A 16,085-nucleotide genomic window follows, 5' to 3' on the forward strand; every position below is an offset into this window, starting at 1 on the left:
AATTAAATTCAGTATCTCTTCTGTTACCCAAGGATTTCTACTGGCCCTCTTCTTTTTACCTACTTGATTATCTGCTGCCTTCACTACTTCATCCCTCAAAGCTAACCATTCTTCTTTTACTGTATTTCTTTCCCCCATTCCTATCAATTGTTCCCTCATGCTCTCCCTGAAACTCTGTACAACCTCTGGTTCTTTCAGTTTATCCAGGTCCCATCTCCTTAAATTCCCACCTTTTTGCAGTTTCTTCAGTTTTAATCTGCAGGTCATAACCAATAGACTGTGGTCAGAGTCCACATCTGCCCCTGGAAATGTCTTACAATTTAAAACCTGATTCCTAAATCTCTGTCGTACCATTATATAATCTATCTGATACCTTTTAGTATCTCCAGCATTCTTCCATGTATACAACGTTCTTTCATGATTCTTAAACCAAGTGTTAGCTATGATTATGTTGTGCTGTGTGCAAAATTCTACCAGGCAGCTTCCTCTTTCATTTCTTAGCCCCAATCCATATTCACCTACTACGCTTCCTTCTCTCTCTTTTCCTACACTCGAATTCCAGTCACCCATGACTATTAAATGTTCGTCTCCCTTCACTATCTGAATAATTTCTTTTATTTCATCATACATTTCTTCAATTTCTTCGTCATCTGCTGAGCTACTTTAGTTGGCATATAAACTTGTTCTACTGTAGTAGGCGTGGGATTCGTGTCTATCTTGGCCATAATAATGCATTCACTATGCTATTTGTAGTAGCTTACCCACATTCCTATTTTTCTATTCATTATTAAACCTACTCCTGCATTACCCCTATTTGATTTTGTGTTTATAACCCTGTGGTCACCTGACCAGAAGTCTTGTTCCTCCTGCCACCAAACTTCACTAATTCCCACTATATCTAACTTTAACCTATCCATTTCCCTTTTTAAATTTTGTAACCTACCTGCCTGATTAAGTGATCTGAAATTCCACGCTCCGATCCATAGAACGCGTGTTGCTAGAAACGCAAAAATTAATCATGTGAACTTGATGATTTCATCCGAAACATTGCAAGTGTACCATGAAAGGTTTGGTCATCAAAATAAACAACATGTGAAGAATTTCTTCTGTGAAGATGCCAAGAGTGAATTTTGTGGCAGCTGTGCAGTTGGAGAGATGGATATTGGTGAATTAATCCACGCGGATGTCAATGGACCAATGAGCACGAAATCTAATGGAGATAAACATTATTATGTATGTTTCAAAGGCGATTTTAGTAAATTTCGCCCTATTTTCTTTTTAAGACACAGAAGTAAAGTGTGCACTGTGCTTAAGCAGTTTTTAAATGAAGCACGAACTAATGGAAATGTTGTGAAACAATTTAGATGTGATGGTGGCAAAGCATTAAACAATAAGAATGTCAGTGAACAGCTTGCAGACAAGGGAACAGAGCTTCTGATTTCTCCTCCTTACAATCCTGAACAAAATGGTGTGGCTGAACGGGAAAATAGGACTATTGTTGAAGCTGCCCGGTCAGCGCTAAATCCGAGTAAATTACCTAAAGGGTTTTGGGCAGAGGCATGTAACACAGCAGTCTACCTAATAAATCGAACTGGAAAATCTTCAGTTGAAAATAAAATCCCTTATGAACTGTGGTTTAATCGACCAGTAGGACTGCTAGATCATCTCAGAATTTTTGGCACAGGCTGCTATGTTCACATTAACAAACAATTCCGTTCCAAGTTTGATGTTAAGTCAGTTTTTGGACGACTTGTTGGATATGTTAATAACAAGGATGGGTTTAGATTTTGAATTCCATCTAAAAGAAAAGTGGTGTTGAGTCACAATGTGAAATTTAAGCCAGAAATTGTTTGTGATTTACATAGTTATCATGTTGAATTTGAAGTCCCTCAGGGAGAATTTAATGATCCAAATTCATCTAAAGATGACGTATGTAAATCTCCTAGGCTGTACACTTCTGGAGGAATTCAAACTCAAGAAAAAATTGGCACTCTCGATTCTAGAGGAAGTCAAGAGTCGCGTGAATCTGATGAAAATGAAGAAGTAACAGAATTTCTAAAAGCAGAAGCTGCTGAATCTTCTAATGAGGAGAAACAGAAGAATAAAAGACAACAAAGAAAACCAACCTGGAGGGAAAGTGGTGAATTTTGTAGGCAACAAAAGTTGATGCACTTGGATACAAAGATCCAAACTGTTTTTCAGAAATATTGCAGTCAAACGAGAAGGAAGAATAGATGGAAGCTATCAGTAAGCACTTCAATCACTAAAGAAAAACAATACCTGGGTGCTGGTTGACCGTCCGAAGAATGCCAAAGTATTGCAAAACCGCTGGGTTCTACGGCGAAAGGTCGCAGTCAATGGAGGTACTCGCTTTAAAGCCAGATTGGTTGCAAAAGGCTGTATTCAGAAAGCAGGAATTGATGATGACGACTGCTTCAGTCCTGTGGCACGTTATGACACCATACGAACTCTGTTGGCTGTAGCTGCTTCAAACAAAATGCTGCTAGAACAATTCTATGTAAAGACAGCCTTTTTGAATGGAATACTTGAAGATGAAGTATATATGGAACGACCAGAATGTTTCGAAGGTGTGTTTCTTGGAAAAGGGTCTTTATTTATGGGTTGAAGCAAGCACCACACTGCAGGAACAAACGTTTTGTTGAGTTCATGAAGAAAGCTGGTTTTTCTAACAGTGATGCAGATCCATGCCTATTTTATCTTAGACAAAATAACCTTTATATGGCAGTCTACGTTGATGATGGCCTGATTGGTGGCAGTAACAAGAAAGAAATTCCTATTTTTATGGATGTTTTACAACATGAATTTGAAATAACAACTGGCAGTCTTGACAATTTTCTTGGCATAAAAATGAAGCAATACGAAGATGGAGCAATAATGATAAATCAAGAGAAATACACAGAAGAAATTCTGCAAAGATTTCGAATGGCAGAATGCAATACAATCTCAACTCCTATTGGATGTGAAGACAATAATCAAAACGAAGAAGTTTCGTCATCTGTACCCTACCGTGAAGCAATTGCTTGTCTCATGTACCTTTCAACAGTAACTCGCCCAGACATCACTTTTGCAGTCAATAAAGCAATAGAGTAAAGGGCATTTTCCGGTGCAGATTTCGCAGGTGATAACCGGACAAGGCGCTCAACAACTGGAATTCTTGCAAAGTACTCAGGTGGTACAGTGTCGTGGACAAGTCAGTTGCAGAAAGTAGTGGCCACATCCGCAACCGAGGCGGAAACAATTGCAGCTAGTGATGGATTAGAATTAGTGGAAATGTCGGGGCAGCCTCCAGTTCTTTATATTGACAGTGCTAGTTCATTGAAGTTAGCAGAAAACATCTATGTTCTAAACATATAGAGGTCCAACATTTCTGTGTTCATGAAAGGTATCTGAATGGTGAGATTTTCTTGGAACACATTGATGGACACAACCAGTTGGCAGATATTTTGACGAAACGCCTTGAACGAGTTTGATTTAATTTTCTATGTTCAGAAATTGGCATGCAAGAGACAAAGCAATAACTTCATGATTTTTTTCTTTTGGAGGAAGTGTTAAAAGAAAATAAAAAATTCCTTGAGGTCTATATTTGTGTGTTGCTCCATGACTCTGCTGTCAATATATTTATTCTTGACTTTTGTGTAATTTCTGTGTTTTTTTGCAGTAAATGTGGTTTTTTCGTATTCAGGGTGTAATTATAAAGTTAATAAAATGTTTTCTTTCTGTTAAAATAATATTTTTCATTTCTATACTTCCAAATTACTTCAAACTGACTAAGAATAGAAATAACTACTGTATGAATAGGAAAGTATGTCGTCCAGCACCATGACATGTGCGGTCGTTTGCAAGTACAGTGGCGCGAAACATTCCTGATGGAGGCCAGAGACGCTATACACAAGCGACATTTGTTCTTCATTCTGTGATTTACTCTTTGATTTCTGTACCACGTTCTACTTCGTGACTAAAAGCGTGAATCCAAGTATTAGATACGGAATAATTTACTGTACTGAACTTCATGACAAATTTTGAAATGTGCTTTCCAAAAAGATTTGTTAAAATCAACTCATCAAGCCATAGACACACAAATTCTTGGATCACATCTGGCATTAAAAACTCTTCCAAGACTGTGAAAATACTAAACTCTGAAATGAAAACTAATAATGATCCTAATTTCAAAAAACATGTTAGTAACTACAAAAAGGTATATAGAAGAGTAATTAAGCTAGCAAAAGTATTAAATAACGACAGACTAATAAGGAAGTCAGACAATAAATCAGGGAACACATGGGAAATTGTTAAAAGAGAAATAGGAAAAAGCTCTAAAGACCAGGATATTGCACTTAAATCTAGTGAAAGAAGGAAGTCTTGCCCAATTACATTAACAACTACTTTCTAAATGTACCTAATAAATTAAGCACGAGCTTAACCAAAGAAGAGAAAACAACAGCTCCGAAGTTAGTCAATTGTGTGACAATATGTTCCACTAATAAATATGAAATACTGAAAATAATTAACAGTACGAAACCCAAAATGTCTGCAGGACTGGACGAAGTGCCAGTGACAATAATAAAAAAAGTCGCCACACTAATCGTGGAACCACTGGTACATATTGCCAATTTATCATGCACTGAAGGTGTGTTCCCCCAAAGGCTGAAAATTTAAGGTTAAACCATTATTAAAAAATGGGGTATACATCAGGTAGAAAACTATAGACCTATATCCCTCCTTCCATCTTTATCAAAAATTTTTGAAAAACTGATGAAAATTAGACTCATAAGCTACCTTGACGCCTTCAATCTTCTAAATTTTAATCAACATGGTTTTTGTAGAGGTTACATACAGCACAGAAACAGCTATACAAGCCTATATGGAATAAATTATATAAATTATTAAAAATTTAGACAATAACAAATGTGTGGTAGGAATCAAACTAGATCTTTCCAAGGCCTTCGATACAGTAGATCATCAAATTCTCCTTGACAAACTGGAGGCAATAGGCATCAGAGGAATTTGCAGGAAATGGTTTGAATCCTGTCTCCAAAATAGATCTCAGGTTGTGGAGCTCACCTAATCTCAGAATAAGCAAAAAATAAAGTGGGTTTCTGATGCTGAGAAAGTGGCAATAGGTGTCCCTCACGGTAGTGTTCTTGGCCCCCTATTATTCCTAATCTATCTAAATGACATTGAAAGGCCCAAAGATCATTAAAAATTATGTTATTTGCAGATGATACAAGCATAATTATAAGTGATGACAGTAAATCCTTATTCACAACAGCTGAAAAGGTTCTGAAGAGTGTGCAACAGTGGTTTTATGCTAATAAGTTAACACTCAATTTAAATAAAACAAATTACATACAGTATGGTAGAGTAAATGAGAAGGATAATCACCATTTATTATTGTGTGCCCATGAAATAGAGGAATTCTAGTCTACAAAATTTTTGGGCATGTACATTGATCAGCACTTGAGCTGGAAAGATCATGTCACATACATATCCAAAAAAACTCAATTCAGCATGTTTTGCACTGAGAATAATTTCTAGAGCTTTCAGTAAAGAGTGTACAAGATATGTGTATATGGCTTATTTCGATTCTATTACATCCTTTGGAATAACATACTGGGGTGCAACTAAATGTCGCCCGAGATAGGTTTTTAAATTACAGAAAAGGGCCATTAGAATTATTACAGACAGCTCCCTGCAAACACACTGCAAGCCCCTTGTTCATGCAGCTGAACATACACACAGTACCATCTTTATACATATAAAAAGGCCTACTGCATACAAAAACACAATTGAGTAGTTTATGTTTAAATTCAGATCATCATGACTACAATATACGTATCTGTAAGAATCTGCATGTAGAAAGAACAAGAACTCAAAAACATGTGAGCCACTATGGAATAAGGCTTTATAATGCTCTGCCACTCTACATCAGGGGACCAGAAGATGATGGAAAATTTAAGTCAGAATTAAAAAAGTTTATGATAAATAAATGTTTTTTATAGAATAGAGGAATATTTTGAATCCTTAAATCACTAACTGATAGTTTTATTGTCAAAATCATGTTGTTCTCACTGTCAGTTCTATGTCTCGTTTTTACTCCTGTAACTCTAAAATTATGTGTAATATGTGTTTTCCAAAATGTTCTCACCACATACAGAACACGTGAAAAGAAAATGTAAAAGAACAACACATTAATTCAATGTTTTAATTTTCTACATATTATATAATGTTAATTTTATGTGTTTTAATTCAATGTTTTAATTTTCAACATAATGTTAATTTTGTGTGTTTGATAGAAATTTGTAATATTCTGCTGTGCATATTCTGGACAGTATTATGACAATTTCTATATAATGTAAATGATGAAAAGGATGATAATAAATGAAATAAAATAAAAAATGACTGTTTCATTTTATTTAGCATACAGTGCTGTAATAGGGTGAAACAAATCGAAAAACCACATGTGTTATATGTACTATTTGTTTTAACAGTTTTTTCTGTTTTAGACAAAACATCAATTTTCAGGTTGCAAAACGGTTTGATAAAACAGTAGTATCCCATGTTTGCCTACCAAAGCCGTGGGCTGGAAACGACATAAATCAAACGAGCGATTCTAAATCGATCACGCGACTGTGGTGGTGGGCGTTATGATAAATTATTTGTGTGATGTTAGGAAAACCGAAAAGACTTATGGCAGTAGTGAGTGGGATGTGTGGTATTGTAGACGTTTCCTCACATGGAAGAAAGTAATTCCGTGCTTATGCAATGTAGAAAATTGTTTGAATTTTTGATGGAAATGTGACACTCTACCCATATTTCTCTGTGACAATGGCAGAGTTTACCCTGGTTACAGCAAAAAGGGATTGCTTCCCGTAGCAAATGGACGACAACGTCTACGACGAGTGAGGTAAGTCGTTTCCTTTGTAATTAGAACTATTTTAGTAATGCTCTTCTTTTGTCGTTGCTGTAGTGACCACTATAAACATGCTCATATTGCCCGCCATCACAATGGCGTGATCGATTTAGAATCGCATGTTCGATATCTATCGTTTGGTGCCCGCGGCTTCGAAATCACCCCAATTTCACTCAGCCACATTACGCAACAGCAGAAAATATTGTTCCACTCAGTTTTCTATGGGAAATACTCCTTTTCGTAAACATCTTAGCAGTGTCAGAACAATGTTTTGCCATTTAGTGAAAGTATTGGGATCACAGGGCCATTAATGCTTCGAAGCAGCAACATTGTCTTCCACCCACCATTATTCATTTAAGCCTGTGAACTATTTGTGCTTACTCATACTGAGTTTAACATAGTAAGATGAAGAGGAAAGTTAGTTTAAAAAAACAGCTGTTGTATTTTTCAGTTATTAGTGTTATCAACATAAGCCTACCCACATTTATCATAAAATAGCAGCTATATATGTATGTTTCAAAAGCGGAATAAGAATCTAGTTATTGAATCTGCATAGTTGTAGCATGTGGGAGGAGTGCATGGGATGCTATGTTTTTAACATATCTTAAATATTAAGTAATTTTCAGTTTCTACTTTATATCAAATTTGAGCTAGTTGAAGGTAGCTTAAAATAAAATGACGTATATTGTACTTGTGTGAAGTACCATTTTTCTGAACTTCATGGCTTATTAGTATTGTTTAATGTAACAAAAAGCTTGATAGTACAGTAATGTCCTGAGATCACTCAGCCACATATGTAGCAGAAAATATTATTCACTTTTATCTGCTATTGGGGCAACAACGTTCCATCTTTTAATGACTGCTTCAGAGCAACAAAATTGTCCACCACCTAGCATTATTCCTATACACATGTAAACTATTTGCGCTTACGCAAGATAAGTGTAACACAGTAAAATTAAGAGGAACGTCAGATTTTTAAGACAGCTATAGCAGATAGTTGTTGCACTTCTCAGTTATTAATGTTATCCACATAACTACATCCACATTTATCGTAAAGTAATTTTTATCTTTGTGTTGTAAGAAGACAGGTAGGTACTTGGCACTCAGTTAACGGGAATCTTTAGTTACTGAATCTATACAGGGTGTTACAAAAAGGTACGGCCAAACTTTAAGAAAACATTCCTCACACACAAATAAAGAAAAGATGTTATGTGGACATGTGTCCAGAAACGCTTAATTTCCATGTTAGAGCTCATTTTAGTTTCGTCAGTATGTTCTTCCACCTACGCTCAATGGAGCATGTTACCATGATTTCATACAGGATACTCTTCCTGTGCTGCTAGAACATGTATGTGCCTTTACAAGTACGACACAACATGTGGTTCATGCACCATGGAGCTCATGCGCATCTCAGTCGAAGTGTTCGTACGCTTCTCAACAACAGATTCGGTGACCGATGGATTGGTAGAGGCGGACCAATTCCATGGCCTCCATGCTCTCTGACCTCAACCCTCTTGACTTTCTTTCATTTATGGGGGCATTTGAAAGCTCTTGTCTACGCAACCCCGGTACCAAATGTACAGACTCTTCGTGCTCGTATTGTGGACGGCTATAATACAATACGCCATTCTCCAGGGCTGTATCAGCGCATCAGGGATTCCCTGCGATAGAGGGTGGATGCATGTATCCTCGCTAACGGAGGAAATTTTGAACATTTCCTGTAACAAAGTGTTTGAACTCACGCTGGTACGTTCTGTTGCTGTGTGTTTCCATTCCATGATTAATGTGATTTGAAGAGAAGTAATAAAATGAGCTCTAACATGGAAAGTAAGCGTTTCCGGACGCATGTCCACATAACATATTCTCTTTCTTTGTGTGTGAGGAATATTTCCTGAAAGTTTGGCCATACCTTTTTGTAACACCCTGTATAAGCAGAATAGTGAAAGGGGTGCCTGGCAAGTTATATTTTTAAACTTCATTTGAATTGTCTCATGTCATTCTTTTCTTCCTTTCAGAACTGACTGTTCCACCAATGAACCAGCTACTATTGACACTCAGATATTGCCCTCTGGTGATTTCCTTCTGCCTATTGGAGACTTCATTGGTATTAAGAGTATGCACATGACACTGGACAACACGCATAAGACAGTTTTTTAGAATTATTTTTGTTCTCTGTTGTAATTAAATGAAAATAAAATACACCATTATGTATGGATTAGTGTATTTTTATTGTGAAATCATTTGTTTCAATTTTTATTTTTTGATTGTAATTTTGAGCATTATGCTTTTTCTTTTTTTCTTTAACCGATACTGTTCTTCCTCTATTCTCTGGTTCACTACTTTTGAAGCAGCACCATCTGCGACTGCACTACTCCTTTCACACTTGAGAACAGGTATTTTTATTCTGAAAACAAATTGACTGCTCTTAGCTGAGATGACTGCAGAAAGGAAGGAAGAACACAGTAAAGGTGTCATATCTCCAATTATTTTCCCTTTCCTCCCAGATTACATACAGCTGCTAGAGAAGACTGCACAAGCCAAAATTATGTATTAAATTGTTGCTGTTCCTCAAACATTCAGGGTGAAATACAATAACAATAACCTCCACTTTGATATGTGCCATAGGTACATTTTTATTCCAGGATTATAGGAAAAATAATGGCTGCTTGTTGTAAATTCTGGCATCTTATTCTTCACATATACAATGAATATAATTAATAAGCACCATATCACAGAAACAGGATTTATACATGCCAAAGAACTGCAAAGGGAATGCATAAATAGTATTCAGTAATTTAGCAAGGATATTTTCTATAGAGCACCTATTGCTGCTGTTATGACATAAATACAACAGCAAGCTAGCCACTAACACCTCTCAGAATTTTCAGTCAAATCAATCTCCATGATGTCACTGTTTATTGGAGGTACTGTAATGACTGACTACGTCACAAAGCATACTGCATTTCACAGTTGCTTATATATTACGTACCTACTTACACTTCAGCATCTACCTTACATCTACATTTGACGAAATACTACTGTGTGTCGAAATGTTACATTTGAATCGAACTGACAAGGGTGTGCTGTTGACAACTTTATCAAATCATGTACTTCAATGTACACAATTTGGAACATTCCAAAGATGGGGCACCAAAAATCTGCAGCTGTTGCTACCTTTTCTGGATATGAATATTTGTGTGTTTCTTAAAGAACGAAAAAAAAAAAAAATCTTGCGTCTATTATAGCTGCTCTGTCGATCTGTATGAAGTTGTTTGTGAAAGGAAACATTTGCATATTTTTCCTATACTTTATTCAGAAATCTAAAAAGATTTCATACTAGTCAAGAACAAAATACCTGATCCTTTAATCAATTTCAAGATAGGTCTTTAGTATAAGAACCCTTCTGACTTAGTTGAATGTCATGCACTAATATTTTCATTGAATAAGACTGCAGCAGATTTTGTGTTTTCTGCTACTCTCTTGAACTCATTTACAGTATCTACTACCCTCAAATTATCCTCAAGCAAATAGTTTTGCGATCTGGAAAGCTGGTCAGTCATGTTTGACAGTCTATTTCTGCAGACAACAGCTAAGTAAATATGAAATGACGTATACGAAAATACCTAGAGTGCTCTTCAGTCATTGTCAACTTAATGAACATGAATGCTACGCAGGGAATAGCTAACCAGGGAATAAAATGCCGTCATATAACGCACTCTCCAAGTTAGCTTGTGGTTAGCCTATTCCTCAGTTAGCTATCCCTTGATTTATCCCCAGATTGTACAACCGGTCCTTAGTCATTTATTTACACTCTCGTTGTCTGAATCTATCGTTCTCTCTAATAACTACACCAATGCTTATAATTTGCACACCCAATCAATCACTTAAACAAACAGCAATTGGTATTCACGTTCAAGTTTATTCAGCTCAACTCTTGCAGCCCCATCCCCTTTTGTCTGCGAGAAAGTTTTTTTATTTCTGGATGTGACAGTATTCCACTGGCAGAGATATCTCATACACTCTGCGTGCATCCAAAAATCAACTTATGGTTGATTCAGAAATCAACTTAGAATGTGTTTCAAAATGTTCAGAAGCCAACAAGGATGCATTTCAAAATCGTATGAATAATCGATAGACAAATGTGCACTGGATGCTAGGCACTTTGTAAAACCAGGCCTTTTTCTTCAAGAATATGCCTTTGGTGCCCCCTGACATTGCCGCACAGGGCAGATGCCCCAGTTTGCCCCCTCCTCCTCCCTGCCAAATTGGGCCTGGACACTACTAGTCTTGCAACAACTGCAATTTATGGTGCAAGGTGTGAGGTGTGATGTCACCATTTAAATGTGGTGTTCATAGCTTGTCTGTGAGTGAGATTACTACTGACCAGTTGTTCAATGGAATGAAAAAATGGGTTTAAAAGCTGATGTATTTCTTCTGACAATAACTCAATTAGCAGAAAGGCTATTTGTAATTTCACAAATCCAAATGCCCTTGCTTTATGTGATGGACTGTACATATTTTAAAGTACATCAGAAATAAAAACCTAAATTTGAAAGATGATTAGTGACATTGTACCACAGCATTAACAACACATCTAAAAGAATGTAAGGTTCTTTTTCTGCATTTAGGTATTTAATTGTATTTAATTGTGAAAACAACAGATTATTAAAATTTGGGTACAGTTTAAAAATTAAAGCACTATGGTCCCTTCATTAGAAAAACAAAATGTAAAATGTGTTTGTCAAATTTTCATTGACAACATCAGATATAGCTTACTTGAGTAATATTGGAAATTATGAAGGCACTGCTGAATTTATTGACATAATAAGCATATGGTGTAAAATTGTGAATATTAAGGAAAGGACTTAGGGAGGAAATAAGGCAACAAGGATGATGAAAGGTGTAAATTTCTAGAAAAGTTTTTAAAGTGGCTTGACAACTGAAACTCCAAGAATTTGTCAGCTCGTAAGCTCACGAAAGAAACACACTCTGCACTTAAGCATACTACATATGCCTTACTAGAACTGAGAACTTATTGTGTGTCACAGCTTAAAATCTGTGTTTGGACAGTACTGACAGTTGTCTGGCTACCAGTATCAACATGGCAAATATTTCAGGCAGAGAAAAAGCTGATGTTTTGTCTTGATGTCATCTTGGACAGCTAAGCATCAAATATTTGTAAACTGTCAGTCTATTTGGAACTTATGAGTATGAGCCAAATGAATCAAGAAAATGAAAAACAGATCAATACATTTTTATCAGGATTGCTACTTTCAGACTGTATAATGTTTCTACAAGTGCAATACTGAATGAATGCTCCATTTTTGAAAATGTAATGTAATAGGACCAAAAAGAAACCTAATCACCAACTGGTGGTAGGAGAAAACATATATAAAGGTTAAGGAAATGTGCAAGCTTTTAGAGCCAGTGGCTCCTCCTCCTGGCAGGAGGATTGAAGGGTAAGAAAGAGGGATGAAGTAAAAGGACTGGTGGGGGTTGGAAATGGGGAGAGTTCAGAAAAGTCACTCAGTACCCCCAGCCAGGGGAGACTTACCAGGCAGACAGGATGACAAGGAAAGACTAATTGTTGGAGACTGCACCAGACAAGATTTTTCTTGATGTTGATTTCATCCTCAGCGATAGTCAGATACACGCTTCTGCTCACATTAAATCAATTAACTAGCAATAGTTTTGACAGTTGACATCCTTTCCGTGTCAAACATTCCCTTGTTATTCTAGTCAAACATATTTGTTCAGATGCAGACAGTTTAGAGAAGTACACCACCTGCCGGCGGTGTGGCCGAGCAGTTCTAGGCGCGTCAGTCTGGAACCATGCATCCGCTATGTTCGAATCCTGCCTCGGGCATGGATGTGTGTGATGTCCTTAGGTTAGTTAGGTTTAAGTAGTTCTAAGTTCTAGGGGACTGATTACTTCAGATGTTAAGTCCCATAGTGCTCATAGCCATTTCAACCAAGTACACCACCACTCTCACTCCAGCCTCCACTGAATGCAATTAGCCTACTAGCTTAGTTCAAATCCAGTTCTGATGGTACTGATTCCTTTCAAATTAAACATCTCCACAATATCCTGGTCAGGTCCTATGCTGCTTTGGATACTATCCCTGTGACTGTCCCCGCAGTAAGACTTATCCTATGCACCCCCCCCCCCCCCTCCACCACGTATACCAGCACTGTAACTGGCAAAACATATACTATTAAAGGAAGGGCCACCAGTAAAACGACACATCTTGTGTACTAGCTGTTATATAAACACTGTTCAGTACTTTACATTGGTATGGCTACCATCAAGTTATCAGTACGGATGAATGGGCATAAAGAAAGGGCATTTATTGGCAAAACAGTCACAGAGCCTGTTCTACAGCATAGCAGTTGTGACCTTGGTGTCTTTTTCACCACATGTGCAATCTGGATTCTTCCCCCAGATGCCACTTTCTCAAAATTCCACCTTACCTTAATTTATATTAATTATGTTGTCTGATTTCCTTGGTCTCAGCATTTCTTCTCAGTAACTATTCTTTTCTTCATTCCCTTTTAGTTTTCTATATCTCTTATTTTGTCCCATCCCCCCCCCCTCCCTCCCCCCTATCTCTACCATATACGATGATGCATTTAGCTTTCTGCTTTTATTAACTCATGCACAATGTTTTGTCAGTATTCTCTGTCTTACCTGGTATCCTATATTCCACCTTTAGTCTCTCACCTATTTGAATGTAGTCTGGTGCAGTGACATCTCATGAGCCCCTAACCTGGAGTTTTGGCTGACCTTTCCAAACTCTCCCCATTTCCTAAACCTCACCAGTCCTTTTCCTTCTCCAACTTGTCTGCCAGAAAAAACAGCCACTGGCTCTGAGGGTTGCAAATTTCCTTAGCCTTTATATTCATTTTCTCCTGTCGCCACCTGCTGAGCAGATTTTTTTTATCTGACCAGTTACATTCAATGAATATTTCATTAGTTTTCTTTATTAGAGCAATAATGAGCTGTTTAATGGAATTCATAGCAGATCTCACATGATTCTGATGCTTGTGTATATTTTCATTAAGACCACAGTTTTAGCAACTGAGTTCTTGGTAAACTTTTTTTTTAATGATTTACTTCAAACCACATGTTAATTATGGAACAGTTGTATATTATTACATCACTGGTTTTCAGATTGAACCTATGTGTATACAACTTCTTTAGATGTCCAGTGAAGCATCATATTGTCATAGCGTTATACTTTTTCAAAGTGTTTAGTTGGGTTTTTATAATTATTTAGATATACCATCTGTATATTTTACAGTTATGATTGTTGTGGCAATGTTATATGAATGGGAATAAATGAAATGATAATGAAATGGACACCCTAGCTGCAAACAGGCATTGATGTGTGCCCCGACCGGGACTCGAACCCGGGATCTCCTGCTTACATGGCAGATGCTCTATCCATCTGAGCCACCGAGGGCACAGAAGATAGCGTGACAGCAGGGACTTATCCCTTGCATGCTCCCCGTGAGACCCACATTCCCAACATGTCCACACCACTACATTCGACTGCGCCTAAGAGATGTTTGCCCATCATACTCGTTACTCGTGGCACATTAATCTACCAAGCCCCGTACGAGTTCGGAAGGTCAATGGCCGGGAAGCCATATTTTAACTATACATGACGATAGTATCTGTTCCCGAAAGAACAGTTACCGTAGATGACCATGCAGCTTTGATAGAAATGAAATGATAATTAAATGGACACCCTAGCTGCAAACAGGCATTGATGTACTTCATTAGGGACATGTTGAAAATGTGTGCCCCGACTGGGACTCGAACCTGGGATCTCGTGCTTACATGGCAGACACTCTATCCATCTGAGCCATTAAGGGCACATAGAATGGTGCAACTGCAGGGACTTATCCCTTGCACGCTCCCCGTGAGACCCACATTCCCAACATGTCCACACTACTACATTCGACTGCGCCTAAGAGATGTTTGCCCATCATACTCATTACTCCTGCCATGTAAGCAGGAAATCCCGAGTTCGAACCTGGTCGGGGTACACATTTTCAACATGTCCCTAATGAAGTACATCAATGCCTGTTTGCAGCTAGGGTGTCCATTTAATTATCATTTCATTTCTAGCAAAGCTGCATGGTCATCTATGCTGTCGTCATGTATAATGGGAATAAAACTGAATCAGCAGAAATAAAACTTTTGTACAATTCAAGGGATCAATTGAAGGAAGTGTCAGCCCTCAATTTAGATCATGTTGTCTGTTGCTTTCCAACTGCACCACGTGCTACTAGTTTCATATGTAAAATAAGAAATCACTGCCTGCTATGTGAATTCTTGTTATCTTTCTGAATTTATGTTCTTGTCTCTGAATATAACAAAACATGTGGCAAAATATGCTGTTATGGGTGAGCACTTTCTGCCACTGCTCCCTTCATTTTGATGCATCATATCCATTACACTACGTCTCATATACCTTAAAGAAGAAGAAGAAGAAGAAGAAGAAGAAGAAGAAGATGTTTACGTTTAGTTTCCAGGATAAAAACAAATAACAGTAAGCACTTGGTATATATCAGCTTCTAAAAGATATTAGTGCAAAGATTTGGCAAAAGGTAGGGTTGATACTAAAACCCTCACCTGAAGTGGATGACATCACAGTCAAGCTACGAAGTCTCATTGTTCAGTAGGTGCTGATCCTGTATGTCCAGAATCTCCTCCCAAAGCCATGGATCAATTACAACGAAAATTGGCACAGAAACAGTGGTCCACACGAGTATCAGCACTAGGAGGGTTTATAACAACCTAGCTACAATGGAATTGGAGATACAGACAAAGATGTGTTTTTCCAGCTCCCAGTATACAGCCACCCTGCACGACTGGCATGTTGTGTGGAAACAGTATTATCCTTCCAAATCAACCTGCTTTGCAAGGCACCCTAAATGTCAGGGGCTGGAAGAATGCAGAAGCTGGCACGGCACTTACCATTGCATGCCATCTGACATCCTCTCTCTGATGCCTCCCCTTCATCTTAGTCTTTGCTCATTCTCACTTCAGGTAGGTCCCCTCTCCTCTTGGGGTCTGAGTGATCTGCCACAGGAAATGGGATTTCCAAAGACTGGTAGTGTGTTCCATTTACTTTTGTATGTGTCT

The 16,085-nt window shown here is 37.7% G+C and overlaps 1 non-coding gene across 1 annotated transcript; it reads right to left on the reverse strand.

Annotated features, from left to right (window-relative positions):
* Positions 1-14,320: 14,320 nt before the first annotated feature.
* On the reverse strand, positions 14,321-14,395 carry Trnat-ugu (transfer RNA threonine (anticodon UGU)). Its single transcript has one exon. It is a non-coding gene; the product is annotated as a tRNA-Thr (tRNA).
* Between the last annotated feature and the right edge of the window lie 1,690 nt (positions 14,396-16,085).

The sequence above is a fragment of the Schistocerca gregaria genome, chromosome 2 (genome assembly GCF_023897955.1).
Source record: "Schistocerca gregaria isolate iqSchGreg1 chromosome 2, iqSchGreg1.2, whole genome shotgun sequence".
Lineage (NCBI taxonomy): Eukaryota > Metazoa > Arthropoda > Insecta > Orthoptera > Acrididae > Schistocerca > Schistocerca gregaria.